Source organism: Phacochoerus africanus, chromosome 4 (genome assembly GCF_016906955.1).
Source record: "Phacochoerus africanus isolate WHEZ1 chromosome 4, ROS_Pafr_v1, whole genome shotgun sequence".
Lineage (NCBI taxonomy): Eukaryota > Metazoa > Chordata > Mammalia > Artiodactyla > Suidae > Phacochoerus > Phacochoerus africanus.
In genome coordinates, this window is record NC_062547.1 from 127,779,252 (window position 1) to 127,791,885 (window position 12,634).

Below are 12,634 nucleotides of genomic sequence, written 5' to 3' on the forward strand. Positions count from 1 at the left end.
TGCAATACCATGAGGTCAATAATTGTCTTAGCCATTTTTCAGGTAAGGAAATTGAGATCCAAGCTTAAAAGCAGAGTTTGTGTGACACATTCAGGTTTAGACCCAGGGTAGTTTGACACCTACTGCTGGCCCTAAACATGTGAGAAAAGTAATCTTGCTTGCTATGACCAAAGCTCATATGCAAATTCCTCTCTTTGCCACTCCTCAGTGTATCAGGACGCAAACAAATGGTTTCCTTTGAGTATTTTTAACCAAGAGATTAAGCTTCCCCTTTGGAAGGTTTCAATGCCTTCTCCCTTACCTACAATTTTCTCCTCCCTTAGTCTGTTTCCCTGTTAGAGAAATCAGTTATGAGTCAGGCCAAATTCAGTCAAGAATCATGATGTATACTTAAAAGAAAATATATATAATTTTTCCTAAAGAGTTGTTTTAATTTTTTAGGCTAATGGAAGAGATGCAGAGGTTCTATTCCTGGGTAATGACTGAATGATTTTAATTTTCAGTCTTTCATTCTGAAAGATGTTCTGATATACTTGGATCTACTCAATAGAAGTATTCTCCCAAGTAGTCTTTTAAATATGAGGAAAATATCCATAGAGGGAACATATCACCATCTTTATGGAAAGGTAGAAAGAACAGTAGACAAAAAAATTGTAAGATCAGATTCAAATGAGCTCTACAAATTACTAGCTATTTGATCTTGGGCAAGTCATTTCACAAGTTTGGAACCAATTTTCTTATTATTTAAATAAGTATTAATCTGAGTACCCTCTCATGTCTTTCAGCTCTGACATTATTTGATTCTAGAGCCAGAATATAATATCATGATATATGCTACACATTTTTCCAAAACACATGGACATCATGTTAAATTAGATTGACTCATGTTCCCCCATGTAAACAATCATGGCTATTGCCAAAATTGGCTAAAAAACATAACTTAGGTGTGGTATGTTTCAAGTTCTCTTTCTTTAATGCTCCAAGAACACTTTTGATGTGTTGAAAAACTCCAAGGTATTTCTATATGCAGCTCTTTATATGACTCATTAGATCACACCAAAAATATTTCACAGAGCCTCTTTCATACCTTTTCTGGAACAACATCCAAAGTTGAGCAAAAATATTTGAACAAGATGTCTAGATTTTTTAAAAAAATACATCTGTGTTAGAGAAAAAAGCAAGTGCACAAACTAGATGTTAATCTTTCTGTTTGATAAACCAAAGCATATTGATAAGTTCCTGCCAAACAGCTGAGATGTATTATAAATGGACATAACTTTTGTTGGACAGCATGCTGATTGAGCTGTAGAATATAGCCTTGAGGCATCTGTAACTAGATAGAGATACCTTACGATATAGTGTTCTCAGGGGAAAAGCACGATGGAAATTGTGAAATGTTTTGGAAAGTGCGAATTCCAAACTATCGTCTTCCTAACAGACCTGATTACTCGCATTCATTCTGATTTCATAGCAAACCCTGATCCAGTTGACATTTAGGGAGGATGTTTCCCAAACAACCCATTTGTAGCCTCCTTGGAAAGAGTTCCAGATGGTTACATGTTAAGGGAAGGCTTGGTATCATCCTCAACTGAAATTTATATTCACTGAGCTTTTTGATGAAAAGAAATCTTAAGTCAGGAAAAATGCTTAGACCTTAATATACACTGCTAGCTGGCACCCAGAATAGTAACCATTTGACCCCTACAAGAAGTCCTGATACAGGGCAGCTTTAACCTAACACACAGTGGGATCCAGCAGCTCTGATCTGTTTCCCTCCTTCCTGAATGTCTCATAGGGCTCATCTGAATGCAGAGCTTCCATTTTCTTTCCAAGTGACCTGACATTTGCAAGTGACTTGATATTGATCAGTTCAAAAGACCAACAAACATAAAAAGAAAATAAGTCTTTCATGTCCTATCCTTGTCTCTGCACAAAAACCACTATAGATTGTCCCGGAATGGGAGGAAGAGAAGAGCCTAAGAGTATTTCTTCACTAAAATTTTCTCTTGGCTTCACCTCAGCAGCTCGAGAGGCCAGCCTCCATATATGCTTTCTCTAATGTCCACCAGTCTCTTACATCAAATTCACCTGTCTATCCCCAAATACTATCCTTCCACTACCAACTCAGGCACTATCACTTTTCTTCTTTATTTGGTTATACCAACCTGTGTACCCCCAGGGACTCATGGAAAGAGAGGCTTTCCATCTTCATTTGAACAAAGTGGGAAAACCCTGTGAAAGGATGGGAGGAACTCAGATTGGGGTGGGAGAAGGAGAGCAAGAAGACACATAGCTCTTGCCCCCGCAAACTGATCAGTCACACTTCCTTAGCTACAGGTGAGTCCTTATTTTAAGGGCCTAATTTTCTGATTCAGTTTGCATTCAAAACCGAGGTGTTATTTCTTCCAAACGCGTGGTTAGACATATAAGCAGAAGCATACTATTTGTGGATTTCCCTCTGAGTCTTCAAGAAAGATCATAAAGGCAGTAAATAACACCCTTAAAAAATTGTATTTTCTAATTTAAAAAAAAAAATTGTTTTTGCTGGAATAGTATGTGGGGCTGGGCCTCAGGACGGAAAAGAGGAGGGACTTCCTCTACTTCCAGAACAAGTTCTCAAAGATCAGGAGAAAGAAGTAGTCTAGGCATAGCATATGATTGAGATAAGAAATCCTCTGGACCCAGCCACCTGCATCATGGCCAAGCTGTGAGGGATTTGGGGGACAGGGAAATGCCCTCTTTAACCTCCATACACAAAGAAGGACAGCAACTGCACAGCAGCTCCAGAGAGTAAACAGTCTATTTCTTTAGTAGATAAGTTAGAGTGGGTACCCAGCCAGCTGCCAACTTCAAGCAGGGGACAAGAAGGCCAGGTCCAGAGAAGCTGGACCATCTGGATCTCAACAGGATAACAACATGCAGCAATATCAAGACCAGATGAAGACTCTTCAGAAGGCTGAGCCAGATCTCATGTTTTCTTTTCTCTGCTTGAGGCCATGGTAGTCAGGATTGACTCTTTGGTCTAAGAAGTCACTACTGTGCCTGGAAGATGTCAGGTAGAATTAATGGATGGGACAATGGCATGCCCTCTGGTGCAAGGAATAGGAGCTCAGAATCATTGAATTTAAATGTGTAAATTTTACATCTAAAACAGGTAAGTAAAGAATATAGATTTCACATTTGTTGATATTGGGTTGGCCCATATCCATTCAGTTACTATTAACACACTGATTCCTTTTGAGAAAGGACTTCTTCCCCTTTGGACCAGGTCTAGTAGGATAAGAATTAGGGGTCAGGCTTTTTCTACCCCAGGGACCAGCTCATGATGCAGACTGAGCCAACTAGATGGCCCTTCCTCAATATTTATAACTAAGAAGAGGGCCAAAGGGTCTGGAAATGACTAGAATACACTCCATCCCCATGGATGGTTCCCCCTGGGGCCTCTAGAGTGTCCAGCTTCTTTGCCTCTGGAGCTGTGTTATTTCTTGCCACATCACCATGATGGTCTTCTAGGATCCTGGCAATTTATGAAGCCTCTGATAGCCTTCTAGTAAGTTCCTTTTAGATCTAGTTAGCCAGGATTCATTTTATGACTTGTCACCAAAGATATTTAACACCGGCATTCATACAACGACTAGAGTTTACAAGGCTCTTGTTCATCTACACACCCATTTCATTCCCACAGCCCTCTGACATTAGTAGAACAGATATTATGTATTCTCACCAATTTACAGAGGGGGGGAAAAAAAAAAGCAAAACCTAGACAAAGAGAGCTTAGACAACTGGTCCAATCTCTCAGAAAGGACGCGCCTCCAAGCCCAAGATTTTGGGCTTTACAGCCCCCACTCTTTGTGCTTCACTGCAGTGAGATGTGTTCCTCATTTGTTCTCCATAAGGCAGCAAAAGGAAGACAAGTTAATTGGAAACACTCACACTCTTTTACCAGCATACATGTGACTAATATCACAGGCCTCCCTTAAAATTCCCCTTTGCGTGCACAGGGATTGCGACGTAAAAACATTCTTTAATATACTACCGCAATGGTAATGGAGCCAGATGGCAAGACGGTGACATATTTACATTCAGAAAGATTGGAAGTAACGGCAAATTGGCTCTGATGTCACCTATAATTGTTGCCTTTTAGAGGAGAGATACCTAAGTCCATCATCTCTGTGTAGAAGGAAATGGCTTCCTGAAAACAAAAATAAACATGCCTCCTTTACAAAAGGGAACTGACACTAATCAAGAAGCATCTGAAAATAGGCCACACAGGGGCAATAACTATTCCTTGACTTAATGGCAAAGAATTCCAGACTTTTTTCTTTATACATAAAAGGACTAAATTTCAAGTATCAGTGTAACGTAACTGATCAGTACAAGATCTGTCTAAAGCCAGTGATATTCTTTGGACTTTACAATCACTAATAAATAAAATAAAATTACTAAACAACTTGTCTGAAGTCACATTTCAGATCCTTGGTAATATTTGGTGCCAAAGGTAAATAATACAGTCTAGAATCACAGCAGCGAGAAACTACTCCGAGAAAATACCTGAGCCCCTGCTCCTCCCCCCACAACACCATGACTAACTGTAAACTTAGCACTTCAAGGCTTAGTACCACCCTTAAGCTCTTGTCTTGGAATACATCTTTCTTTCAGAAAAGTGAAAAAAATACATAAGAAAAACTGAGTTCCTGCTATCACCTGGTATACAATCAATCCTACAATATTTCTCAGTTTAGATGAGAGAACCTTTCCTGAAAATGCCTGAAATAGAAGCACTGAAAAAATAAACATGACAGGAACAAGTTCATGAACCTGTTGAATTCATGCAGGCATTAACATTTCTTCTTTATATAAAAAATTTCTGCTTGTCAACATCTACTCCCTGTCAACATTTATTCTAGGCCCTTTTATTATAGAACGTAACACCATCTAGACAAAATCTATTTTATAAATAATAGACATTTCATGACCTTATACAGAAAATCTGCTGAGCAAATTTTTCTTCTAAGTCCCCTAGTGTGAAATCAGATACTCTTTTACACCAGAGAAAATGGGGGGGGGGGAATCCCCCTTAATATATGTACCTACACAAATTAGAACACGTGACCCCATTGGTATTGTTCCCAGGTAGGTAAACTAACTGACTCCACAGTTTGTTCTCTTGGTTTGATTTGATGTGCTCTTAATTTCTACAAAATTGACTTACCAAGCCAAAACGAAAATCTCTATGCCTCTAAAATATAAGTAAAATTTAAAAGTGACTAGTAAGCAGAATACAAGCAGTAAAGCACAAAAGCAGGAAAAAATTTTCTGTAAATTTTAACAACCTCCTAATTATATGATATGCCAATAGAAATGTCTCTAAACATCTATGAAAAGAGTCCACCAGGAGTTCCCATCGTGGCTCAGCGTTAATGGAGGCTGGAGGCTACAGCTCTAATTCAAGCCCTAGCCTGGGACTTTCAAGATGCCCTGGGTGCAGCCCTAAATAAGAAGAAAAAAAAAAAAAAAAAACAGAGACAGAGAGATCCATGCAACTGTTCTTCTTATTCCAAGATGCACATCTGTAGTAAACAGGATCATGGTTGTATAGCACCAAGTTCAGTGCTAGGATTGCAGGTCAAATCTGATTACTTCTTTTTTATCTGTCTCCATTTACCAATTATCTTCTACTAGCTTGGTGATTTGCTAGTGGATTTTTTCTTTTTTTAAATACATTACACCCTGTTGCAGGGCAATGGCATGATTCGATTAATCTTCCTACGGATAACAACTCTTCTTGAAATGTATACCAAATATGGCCAAGACAAACACAGTGTTTTGGAAAATCAAGAGACTAATCTGTAGCACGGGATTTGGGGGAGGAGGGATGGATGAAATGTCAATAAACTATTTTACTTTTCCTTGAGAGGTCTCTGCTGAAAGGAAAATAGTACATTATTGTAAAGAATACATTCTTTTGCAGCATTCTCGCTTGACTTCATTAAAAAAAAAGTTTCACACATAATGCTTACAGAGTACATACATGTCCTTGGAGCATAAGTAAATCCTACTCTATTTGGGGTGGAAGGGAGGGAAAGAGTTAGTGTCCCCAGTGTATTTGCTTTCTCTGACCTTTTCCATAGCTTTCTGTCTACACAGCTGACAGGCTCTATTGAAGATGCTGAAGTAGATCAAATTTCCTTTTTCCCTTCCCCAGGTTAATGACATTTGCTGTGATGGCCAGGAGATTACTAGAGAATGGAGAAATGGAGACACGGAGCCAGAGGGCCATATCTCAGGAATAATATGCTCCATTTATCTGACGAGAGCATTGTGGAAGTTTCCAAGTTATTTGTCTATATAAATAACACTGCCACCCACCTGGCATTTTCTCAGAGAGGCACATAGCTTCTTTCTAGGTTCTACAGAGAACAAATTTAAGTCCTGTTTTGAGTCACCCTGGGGTATAATACATTCTATTTGTTCTCAAATGTACATTGCTAGAAAGAAAGAAGGAAGGAAGGAAGGAAGGAAGGAAAGAGAAAGAAAGAACAAAAGAAAGGAGAAAAGAAAAGAAAAAAAAAGTTTGGGGAGCATTTGTTTTTCATCACTTCTCTAAATACTCTCTTTCCCAGATTCATTACCCACCCACCTCTTCATTAGGCTTGGCTCCAATATATTTTGACAGTCTATCCAATTCCAACATACCCTTGGATGATGAAAAAATCACTGGTCACATTCCTTTGAATGTTCAGAGATGAGGAAAATGCCTGATAAAGCCGACCTAACAATAAGACCTGGATGCTAGAGCCAGCCCTTGCCAGAATGGTACTGATTATGCAAGAAGGATGTTTCAAAGCTAATTAAGACACTACTTCCCCTCAACACCCACCCACACATTCACAGACTCACACCCCAAAGCCTTTCATACAAGGCAAAGCAATAGTGTTCTAAGGTAGAAACAAGGAGAAAAAGCAAAAGAAAAAATTCTTAAAGTCAGTTCTTTGGGGAAAGGCTTAGCCAAGTCTCTGATTGACTTCCCATTCCATAGTGGTTGCAACTCTGAGACTCACCCATATTATAGAGCGCATGCCTTCTATTTGTGTTATATTCCTAGATCTTTACAACTGCCAACGATCCAAATGATGAGAAATCTCCCATCCATAGCCCCTTCCAATTTGCTCTGTGTGTATGGTGTTATTTCAGGAACCAAAGTGTGAGGAATTTCCACGCTTCTTAAAAATCAGCACGTTTCATGCCATCTTTCTTAAGGATTCTGCAATAGATATATGAGTTGGTTCCAAACGGTTGGGTTTTCTCTGCCATTAACTAATGCTAAGGCAAGGCTCCGTGGGTGCTTTAGCCTGCGAATCACTCAAGTCCAGAGGGAAAATAAAGGGCAGGATATATGAACCTTGACTCTTGAATGAGCTGAGGTGCCTGGAGTCACTGACATCCTGGAACGGAGAGTTGAAAAATGGTATTTCCTAGGTAATTATGATCTCAGCCAATTCTAATGGAGCGATAATAGTTTGGCAGATCCTGTGGGTAGTGTGCATTTCAGAGCCCTCACAAGTTCCAGGGAAACAAAGTTATTCTTTTACCTCAGGAAAAAAAGAATAATTGACCTATTGGGACAAAGGAAAAAATTGACTACAGTTCCTTTGGCACTAGGGTCCCTTGTCATTTAGAAAATAGTGATTGGATTACAGAGTGGATTAGCATAATTTAACGGCAAAAGCCCTTGTAACCATTTATCTTCTGGAGGAACGGCTACTGAACCATATTTTTTCAATTCCTTCCCTTCAACCTGTCTCGGTTTAGGAGGAAAAAAGGGGAATGGGGGACTGAAGGAGTATAATGTAACTCTAAACACAAAACCACATGGCATGGTATATGTCCCACTGGACTGAGGATGACAAGTACTATATATAGTACTATTAGAAATAAGGAGTAGAAATGAAAGTACTCATTGGATCTGCAGGTTTCATACTGCTAAGAAGGTCATTTTGAATAATTATAAATCTCTGCACTGAACTAATTTCATAAACTCTTTATGAGTTTTAATGAGTCTTTAAAAAAACAACACAGTAGTATATACACACCATTTTTTTTTTAAAGGCAAGCACTCCAGAAGTGATTTTACATTGTAAAAAAAACTGACCTCATCTCCATTCTGCTCCATCCTGAAGACCTGCCTCCCAAAGACAGCCACCTTAATCTTACTGCTTTTATTTAATTAACCCTAAATAATATGTGACACTGAAATTATTGATTTTCTATGGACATTCTCTTTCAACCTGAGGTTGAGTTTTTAGCTGAGTGAAGACTGAACAGCAACCAGAGTTTATGGATTAATCTCACAGGTAAAATAGAGCACTGCACCATTTCGGTTCACTGGTTCACTGCAGGGCTGAGCAGGGTGCCAGAATTCTATTTCTGTCCTTGTAGGTCCAAAGCCACGACTTTTGTGCCATTCAAAGGAGGAGAAATACATGAACGAAGCACTCAATCAAATGAATGACCTTTTCATTAAAATATCATTAATTACAAGAAATCATTACATTTTTGAGTTTGTTCCTTATTTGGACCATTACTCTCTTGTAATATTTTTGTATTACTTTTGCTTTATTCTTTCCTGGGTTTTGCCTTTTTTTTAAAACAGAAAAAATAATTGCCTTTTTTTTAAAACAGAAAAAAAATAACATATACTTTTTTTTTTTTACTATCAAAGTGGAGAAGAAGTCCTTTTTTTTTTCCACTGTACTGCACGGGGACCAAGTTACACATACATGTATACATACTTTTTCCTCCCATTGTCGTGTTGCAATGTAAGTATCTAGACATAATTCTCAGTGCTACAGAGCAGGGTCTCATTGTAAATCCATTTCAAGAGCAATAGTTTGCATCTGTTAACCCAAAGCTCCCGATCCCCTCCACTCCCTTTATATATATATATAATATATATATATATATTTCTTAATACATGAAACATCACCTGCTCTGTGACGTCTCTCTGACTCTGCAGTGTGAGGTCAGTAATGCCCACTTTTAAGCCCCTATAGCATATGTTTTGTCTAGAGTTCTAGCTTAGCAAAAGATTAGCCCAGAGAAGGGTGTTTTTCCATCACATAATAATCATACATTTAGGTTTTATCTACTGGAGTAGACTTAAATTCTTTAAGAAGAAAAAAATTGTATTATGTTTTCAGGCTTTACTCCTTGCACATTGATAGCCAGTATCTCACCTCTGTTGTCTGAATAATGAACATGTTCTATAAACTTGTAGCTCTCTAGGGACTGATGCTCTCATCTTACCCTCCCATCTTCACCTTCCTTATTTCTGGATTCATTTGGGAACATCTAATATTAGAGAACACTGTAGGTTTTAAGCTGTTTTTCAAGAATTCCAGGAATAGACATGTCATCCTCTGACAGTGAAAATAAAACAAGAACCATCACAAACATGTTAGCAATCTCCTTGTTTTCACCCTCCATTTATAATTATCTCTTTAAAAGATGTGTATTTTATTAGGAGCTTGAGACATAAAGCATTAAAAAGACTTGAATTCATCTAAATTACTTTCTACTGACTTTAAAGCCCATTTATAAAGATAGAATATAAATACAATGATAAAAAATATATAAAGATCTAGAACATGAAAATATAAAAACAGAACAACTCCTATGCTAGACAAATGGAACTGATGGGCTCTTAACATGATGACTGGATCTCTCTCAAAGTAACCTGTAATTACAAGTTTCTGAGGGCCTTTCCAAAGTCCATCTTATTTTACATTATCCCAATATTTCCTGTTAGGGCAGAGCATTTGGGAATAATATTCACAAACTTGTGTTACTTATTGGAAGTGGTCGGGTTTAGTTCTACGCTAAGTTTCAGTTTAGACGGTCAGATCTGAGCTACCACCAGTCATCATTGTTGAAGTTTGACAATATCAAAATTATCTTAACTTCAGCCACTCATGTGGGTTTTTTGGGGGTTTTTTGTTTGTTTGTTTGTTTGTTTTTTTGCTTTTTAGGGCCACACCGGTGCTACATGGAAATTCCCAGACTAGGTGTCAAGTAGGAGCTACATCTGCTGGCATACACCACAGCCACAACATGGGATCCAAGCCCCATCTGCAACCTACACCGCAGCTCACGGCAACGCTGGATCCCCAATCCTCACTCCCGAGCAAGGCCAGAGATTGAACCTGCATCCTCATGCATACTAGTCAGATTCGTTTCTGCTACACCACAATGGGAACTCCTCAGCCACTTACATCTTAAAAAAAGGATCCTGGGAGTTCCCGGCATGGCTCAGGGGTTAACGAATCTGACTAGGAACCATGAGGTTGCGGGTTCGATCCCTGGCCTTGCTCAGTGGGTTAAGGATCCCACAGTGCCCTGAGCTGTGGTGTAGGTCGCAGACAAGGCTCAGATCCCGAGTTGCTGTGGCTCTGGCGTGGGCCAGCGGCTACAGTTCCAATTAGACCCCTAGTCTGGGAACCTCCATGTGCCTCGGGAGCGGCCCTAGAAAAGCCAAAAAGACAAAAAAAAAAAAAAAAGATCCTGTTAGCTGAAGCATCATCTTGACAGTGAGAGATTCCCGGATCCCTGTGACAGAATTCCCCCCACTCTTCTTTGTTGTGCCTGCCTATCCTCTTCAGACTATCAGAGTACATGAGTACATGCTATGCTTGGTTGGTTACACATATTTTTTTAGTTTTATATCATCCCTTTGAAGATAAATTTGTGTGTTTATATCTCAGCACCACCATTGTAAGCATCAAGTGCCTGTTTGCAAAATAAATGAAGACATCTTTCATATGGAAATCTTTTAAAACAGTTACCTAAAAATTCATTATACAAATTTTCTAAAATATTGCCTTGGTTCCTCATCTTTTTCTCTATTCAATACTTAATTTTATTAATAAATATATTTTCTAACAACTTAAAGCATGAGATTTTAGGGAGTTGGGGAGATAGTAAGACTTAGGAGCATACCACTGCCTAGTTGCTCAAACAGTAAAAAAAGAATTTTTAAAGAAGTAGGATACAGGAAGTTCCCATTGGGACTCAGCGGATTGAGAACCCAACTAGTCATCATGAGGATATGGGTTCGATCCCTGGCCTCACTTAGTGGGCTAAGGATCTGGAATTGCTGCAAGCTGTGACAAGGGTCATAGATGCAGGTGAGATCCCGAGTTGCTGTAGCTGTGGTGTAGGCCAGCAGCTGTAGCTCTGATTCAACCCCTAGCCTGGGAACTTCCATGTGCCATAGGTGTGGACATTAAAAATAAATAAATAAAAAGTAAGATGCAAGAGATGCTGCTTTGAGAGTCCTAACAAAATGAAACATGAGGAAGTGTTAGACATATGTCCTCTCCTGCTGCCTTAGACTACCACACAGTCCTGGCCCCTCAGAGCAACACTGAGCAGGACCCTGTAGGGCCCTCCTGGGTCAAAAGCCCCTCTATATCCCCAGATTCTTGTTTACAGAGAAAAAGTAAAAGGCTTTCGTCTCCTAAACTTTCCCTGAGTTCCAAAGAGTAGGCTCAAGCAATTAATGAATAGGACCATAGAATCACAGGACCCCTAGTTCCTCTTGAAGGGATAAACATAACAATGTAAGATGTATCTTTGAGCCATTCTGCAGAAATTAAGATCCCCACCCAGATGGTGGAGGTTGGTGCGTACATGCTGACCACAAGCATGCACACATCAGGCTGGCTGGCACCAAAATTTTGAGACTCCAGAGACATCATCCTGTTACCTCACCACCAATTCATCAGAAAAAGGTCCATGAGCTGATGACATATCCTACGACTCTCTCCCATAACAATGTCTTTAAAAACCCTTGCCAAAAAACCATCAGGCAGTTACAAGGGCAAGTTGCCCGTTCTCCTTGCTTGGCCCTTGCCATAAATCTTTCTCTGCTCCAAACTCACATTTTATTTGTTTGGCCTCATGGGGCATGAGGCACATGAACTTGGGTTTGACAACAAAAGCACCCAATGTGATGGTCCCCATGATCAGTAATGACACTGGGAGGGAACCTCATGCTTTGTAGAGGAGCAGGAAACACTATGGGGCCTGGAATTGGAGAGTGGCACAAAATGGCAATGTGACAACTAGAAGTTACAATGCCCAATAGAGCTCTAGCACAGTCTGCTTAACAAGAAGGTCTGTGACCACGTGTGAAATGGACCCTAAGACCTCCCAGAGAGACTTGGGGAGAGTTTGTTTTTAGGAGGTTAAAGGTCCTCAAGAAATAGGTAGAGTTAGAAGTCAGTGAAATTTAGATTATCTACTCAATTGTTATTTATTGACTACTTATGTTCTAGGCTTTGTGCTGGGAGTGGGTTACTGCTGTTAAAGTGACTTCATCTACACCTCCAGATGGAATGAGCTGGGAAAATCCTAGTTACAATGAAATATATCTAGACTCCCCGCTCACAAAATATAAAGATAAAATGGAAGTGGGGAAATATGATCAGCATATATAAAGGAATGCAGATATAAACAATGGAGTATTAAATTTTCTTTTATCTAAGTGGCAAATATTTTAAACATCAATAACATCAAGTGTTGACAAGATGAAAAGGAAATGAGTGCAACATTTGAAGGCAACCTGACAATATAT